The following is a 6000-nucleotide window of genomic DNA, read 5'->3' as shown; positions in this document are numbered from 1 at the left end:
GACCACACCCGAGCCCCTACACATTCGGGCGCCCCGGTCTTCGCGTTGGCTTGAAGGAGACCGTGTCCGCATCTTCAAGGCCGGGCCGCGCCTATTACCTGCGACGAGAAGACTCTCAACAAGGAACGGGTACGGCGTGTACGGCTGCACCCTAGAGCTGCTATGTGAAAGGCCAGACCTAGAAGGAGCGCTTGAGTAGCGACCTTGGGGTGATGCTGCGGGAGGACTCCACCGACACATCGGTTAGCCCCACTACCACGCGCCCGGCGGACTGACCCAGGCGAGGGGAGTGAGCGCGCGTGCGCACTGGCGCGCGGCCGGCAGGAAAAAGCCCAGCGCGAGACCGCGCGCGCGTTCGAAAAGAAAAAAAGTCCTCCCCGCGGGGCCCGCAGCAAATTAGGCCGGAGTTGGCCAGCGAGCGCGCGTGCGCGAGCGCGCATAGACGCCCTCCTTCGCCGCTCCGCTTCGTTGGGGGTCTAGCGCACTGCTCTGCTGTCCCCGACTCTTCCCAGGCTCGCGCCCTCGGGGTAAGTATCTCGCGCTCTGCGGAGAGGGAGGGAGAGGGTCCGCCGAAGGAAAGCAGGAGGTGGACGGGACTGGGAGAAAGGGAAAAACCGCCCTCGCAGAGCGAGGAGCGCGGAAACCGGGTTGGAGTCTGCAGAAGACACGCCTCAATCTCTCACGCCCCTCGGGGCTGCGGAAGTGCTCTGGAGACGAGAGCTGCACGGAGGCGACAGGTGGACTACCTTTCCCAGAAGGCGACGCGGTGCTGCGCCTGCTACTCCCAGCAGCACCTGCGCGCGAGGTTTTTCCAGTTTGCTGCCGCCTAGGGCGAAACTACAGATCCCAGGGGGCCTCGCGCGAAGAGGCTTGGAAGTGGGCAGCCTGGAAGTCACTCGGGCCACCGGGGCTGGCGGCGTCTCCAGCAAACGGCTCGGAGCTGGACGCCTAGGTCGTGGGGCCCGCGGGGCGGGCAACCGGGACTCCCAGGTACGTGGCTCCAGGTGCAGGGGCGGCCTCGCTCAAGGGTGGCGAGGAATCAGTGTCCACTCGGACCCCGAGGGTCAGCGCGGGCGGGCGACCAGGCGGACGGCCGGGTGCCGGCACCGGTTGTGGGGGCGGCGGCGCCGGGACTCGCGCCCTCGGTATCCGGCCGGACTCGTACCGGCATGGCTCAACTTTCCAGACGTGCTACCTGGCGCTGTGTGGAAGAGCATGGAGTGGGAGTCAGTGTGCGGTGGGTTCGCGTCCTGTCTCTTCCACTCCGGAGCTGTGATCTAGGGAAACCGCGCGGAACCTCAGTTTCCCTTTCGGTAAAACGGGGGAAGGAGAGAGTATCTGTCTTTTGCTGGGGATTCTGTTGAGATATTGAGATCTAGAGAATAAAACATTTGGCACACAGAAGGCTCTTATTACGTGTTTGCGCTATTGTTAGCTCCGGAGAAATGGGGTGAAGGTGTTATCGACCGCGTAGCGTTAGTCGAGGGTGTGTATGTGAAGAGCGGAGTCCATAGCAGTCAGTGCAGGGTGGCTGCTGTTATCTGAAATTATTTTAAGAGCTTTGGTTTTGGAGGAGGAGAGACCCTACTTCAAATTTAGGCTCTGCCGTTTACCAGCTGTGCGACCTTGTGAACTGACTTCACCAGTCTGTGCCTCCGTTTTCCTATCTATAAAATGGAGATTTTAATAGCAGTCACCTCAGAGTTGTTTTGAGGCTGCAGTGAGGATACTATGTGTAAAGTGCTTAGGAGTAGCAACTGGCATATAGGCAGTGTTCAGTAAACGGTACCATTTATTTAGCGTTTCCCAGTGCCCCAGAGATCCTCCGTGGGTGGGGCTCTGGCTGTACTCTTGTTTTCCCCTGTAAGCCAGACTCAGAACTGGTCTAGTTGACTTCCTCTCCTGCAGCCTCAGGTTCCTCATTTGTAAAGTGGGCCAAGAATATCAGCTTCAGGATTGTAAGGATTTGCTGAGATTGTATTCTCTCACTTAATAGCAGTTCTTATGTATTATAATTGTTCTTCACTGTTCTCCATCTGGTCCAGAGACTGCCTAACTGTGGGCTGTGACGTGACAACCTTGAGCTCCCCCACATGTTCACTCACAGCCTCAGTGTCCCATCTGTGAAATGGTTGTCATGGGACTTTTGTGCCAGGGTTGTTTTGATGATCCCAGGAGATAATTCATGTTTAGTGTTTAGCACAGGGCCCGGTGCATAATAAGCACTTAATAACTGTATCTTGTTTTTCTTGATAGGCCTTTGCTGCTTCTTTACAGGGCAGAGCAGGGACAAGGCTATTGCCTTTCATCCCCATTTTTGTTCACTAAAGTTAAATTGTGGAACATACTGCATTACAGGGGCCTGAGAAGAGATGGTGCTGACCTGCTATCAGCAGCCTCCTGCTCCGTCCATCACACATTCACTTCTGCTCAGGCCGCCAGTACATTCACTCCAGTGCTTTATGTACCATCTCAGCGCTGCCAGCATTTGACTCTCTCAAAGCCATATTAGTCTCCTGAGCTTCCGCTCTGGAACTGGAACCTGTGGCTCTTTGATGTCCCCTGGTGAGTGTCTCTTGGGCACCGTGAACTGAACATGTTCAGTATAAATTCCTTCTTCCAGAACCAGTAGGCACCATCTCGGCAAATAGACCAGTGTTGGCCCGGTTGCCCAAGCCAGAAATTTGGAAATTGCTCTTCTCTCTCAGTTTTCCCAGGTCCAGTAGATTGGCGAGAAGGATGGAGCTGCCATTTCATAGAAACACCATTTCATTGACCCATCTTGGTTTCCCATCCTGTGGGCACTGCAAGTCCCCCTTGGCCCCTGGAGGTGGCCTTTTCCAATGACGTTGAATTGTTTCTTTTAGGTCACCAAGGTTTAATGTGTGTAAAACATCGTATTAGAAGCAGAGAAGACAATATAGATTTAGCCAATTTGCAATGGCCACAGGTGTGTCATCAGGGCCTCGCTTTCAGGGGACCCATTTCTGCGGTTTTAGACTGGCAAAGCTCAGCTGAATTGGTCATTTCTTTCTGAAAAGTCACACCTTGTCAGCGGGTTAGAATATCCTGTATGAGAAGGTGGCCATCCTGACATTTTGGGAAGCAGTGCACACCTGGGAAGAGAGGCTGGGAAGAGAATTTATTAGATCTCCATTTAGGTTGAGTCTGTTGTCAGAAACCTGTCGTCATGGTTTCATTTGGTGATGGGAACCTGCGGCCTTAGTCACATTTGTGATGGCCACCAAATTTAAGTGCTTTTTTTAATCTGAGGAGATAAAACAGTGACTTAAAAAAAATTTTTTTTTGGTCTTAATCGTTAGTGACAACAGCACGTGGATTTTTTTTAGTAGTCTGTGTGGAATTGTCCAGGAGTTAAATGTGAGCCTGTTTTGCAGTTGTTAGGTGGTAAATCAAAAATGGAATTTAGAATGTGCAGAGATTGGCACCTTTTTTTTTTTTTTCTGAAAAACATTCTGTTGATATATTTCAAACAGGTTTAAAATATGACAGGTTATGGTAACAGCTTACCTTGTTATGTGTTTAACTCATAAAACATAAGTTAAATATATTATGTTTTAATAAAATAATTAAACAGTCATTTCTTTTAAAGTGTTTCATTTTAGCTGTTGGAATGAGAGGCTATTGGATCAGTTTGTGCTTCTGTACATGCCTTAAGACTGGTATCGCTCCCGTTTCTTAGGACTGCTTTGTTCACAGCCCTAATCTGTGTGTGTGAAAATGAGTCGAATTTGGCTTTTAGAAAGTTATGCAAAGAAATACATGCTCGTTGTAATATGTCAAACAATACAGAGTAGTATAAGGAAAATAAAGGGTGCCATCCTCTACTCCAAAATCTCATCCTCCAGAGACAAGCATTTATTCAGACAGTGAGTATTTATTAAGTGTCTGTCAGGTTTCGGAGATACAAAAGTGAACAAAATGGATATACTCTCTACCCTGGGCGATTTGCGTGGATGCCCTCACTTACCTTTTTCTGTGCTTAAATGATTAGATAGATAGATAGGTAGATAGATAGATAGATAAATAGATAGATAGATAGATAGATAGATAGTTAGTTTTGTTCCTTCCCCCTCTCCACTCTCAATAAATAAGAGGTAGGGATCCAGCCACACATATTTATAACTTGAATTTTTTTTTCAATGAATGATAGGACATTTCCCTTCAAGTCTTTACATACAGTTCTGACTCATTCTTTTTAACAGCTAGACTCACATTCTTCAGTATGGAGAGACCATGCTTTATTCCACCATTCTTCTATTGCCGGACATTTAGGTTGGAATTTTACCTTCACAAACACATCCAGTAAACACCCCGGTACATAGGCCATGTAGCAGAGTGGCTCAAAGCATAAAACCCTAGACGAGGAACAAGACAGACATCGTGGCTCTCCTAGAGTCTACATTGTAGCTGAATAAACACAATAAACAAAGTAATTTCAGATGGGTTTAAGTATCATGGAGGCAGTGAGGGGAAGAGGCAGGCTGCTGTGAGGAAGGGATGGTTACTTTAGTTTGGGTGGTCAGGCAAGGCCTCCCAGGCCTCTCTGAGTGGGAGTCACGTGAGCTGAGACTTGAATGAGCAAGAGGCACTGGCTTGTGCCAAGAGCTGAGTGAAGAACATTCCAGGCAGAGGGAATAGCAAGTGCAAAGGCTCAGAGGTGAAAAAATGAGTTTGGTACAAAAACAGTATCATTGTAGCTGGAGCAGGGTGAATTCCCATTTTTCAAGTTCGTACTACTTTAATTTTTGTAAAATAATGATAATAATAGCAGCTAATGTTTACCTAGTTTACTCTGTAGTAGGTGTTGTTCTAAGCATTTCACGCTTTTGCTCAGTGAATCCTCACAAGAGTCCAATGAAGTAGGTAAGTTTATTGATCTCACTTTGCAGATGAGAAAGCTGACTCCAGGCTCTAGGCTGTTCGCCCTCGTGCCAAACTCCCTCTCTTCCCAGGCCCTCTTTACTGTGCTGAGACAGATTTAGAAAGTAGAGGCAGCATTTTCTTTCCATGTTGCTTAATGCGCAAAGCCCTTCACACTGTATCTAGTATCTAATTCATGTGGCAGCAGGCATGGTCTAGGGATGTTGTGGCATCATTTCCACTGACAGTAAGAAAGACGAGGTCAACTTCTGTTGGGATGTTTGGTTGTTTCAGAGCTGAAGGCCTTTCAGAGCCTGTTCTCAAAACAAGGTTGACTGCTAGCTGCCACACCAGGCGCAGGTTAATAGGAAATGAGGCGAGTGTTCACTCTCGAAGGAGAGTGAACAAGGCAAGTGTCCCATTTGGATATCTTTGTAAGGTGACTTGGGCTGGCAGGGGAAAGTGTTGCTAAGCACCAGGCCAGCATTATGGGTTGTTAAAATATACAGACACAGTCTAGCAACTCAAGTGGTTGTGTGGCCCAGGACCTTGCTTCAGCCGCCATGACTGTCCCTTTTGGCTTGGTGTATCTTGGGCCCTATGGGTTGTTAAGTGCTTTGAATGAAGACCAGACCTGGTTAGATGTGAGGAGAGTAGCAGGTGCTTTTAAGACCAGGAGAAATATGGAGAGCCTCTTTCATCCAGCCATCTATGAAACATATTTTCTACCCAGACTGTGCGCCAGGCACTGTGCTAGACACTGACAACGAAAAGGCGAATCAGAAGATGCTGGTTCTCACAGGTCTGTGGAAGTGAGGCCCATTAGAAATACAGTGAGAGGCACTAATGCAGACCATGTACGTAACTTAAACTTTTATAGTGACCACATTTTAAAAAGTCAGAAGAAACAGGAACTATTATCATTTCGGCATGTAATCGATATAAAGGTTATCGAGATATTTTACATTCTTTTTCTTTTTCACACGAAGTCTTTGAGGTACAGTGCGCATTTTACACTTTCAGCACATGTCTGTTTGCACTGGCCACACTTCAGGTGCTCAGTAGCCACATTTATTGGACAGTGTGGGCCTAGGCTATGAGACTTACACATAAATC

General features: G+C 48.3%; 2 protein-coding genes across 4 annotated transcripts in view; one reads left to right on the top strand and one right to left on the bottom strand.

The window, feature by feature from the left end:
- Positions 1-109, bottom strand: part of WDR87 (WD repeat domain 87) — a 15577-nt gene extending 15468 nt beyond the window's left edge. The window contains exon 1 of the mRNA XM_039855043.1: positions 99-109. The gene's annotated coding sequence lies outside the window, so the exon portion shown is untranslated. The remainder of the gene's footprint in view (positions 1-98) is intronic.
- A 335-nt stretch (positions 110-444) lies between these two features.
- Positions 445-6000, top strand: part of SIPA1L3 (signal induced proliferation associated 1 like 3) — a 217450-nt gene continuing 211894 nt past the window's right edge. For 2 of the 3 annotated variants that reach the window (XM_039855069.1, XM_039855062.1), the window contains exon 1: positions 751-990. The gene's annotated coding sequence lies outside the window, so the exon portion shown is untranslated. Of the gene's footprint in view, positions 528-750; positions 991-6000 lie in introns of those variants that run through there. The other variant, XM_039855054.1, reaches the window with a different exon arrangement.

This window comes from Pteropus medius, unplaced genomic scaffold (genome assembly GCF_902729225.1).
Source record: "Pteropus medius unplaced genomic scaffold, Ma_sr-lr_union100, whole genome shotgun sequence".
In the NCBI taxonomy this organism is placed as follows: domain Eukaryota; kingdom Metazoa; phylum Chordata; class Mammalia; order Chiroptera; family Pteropodidae; genus Pteropus; species Pteropus medius.
This window is presented reverse-complemented; position numbering and strand designations above follow the sequence as displayed.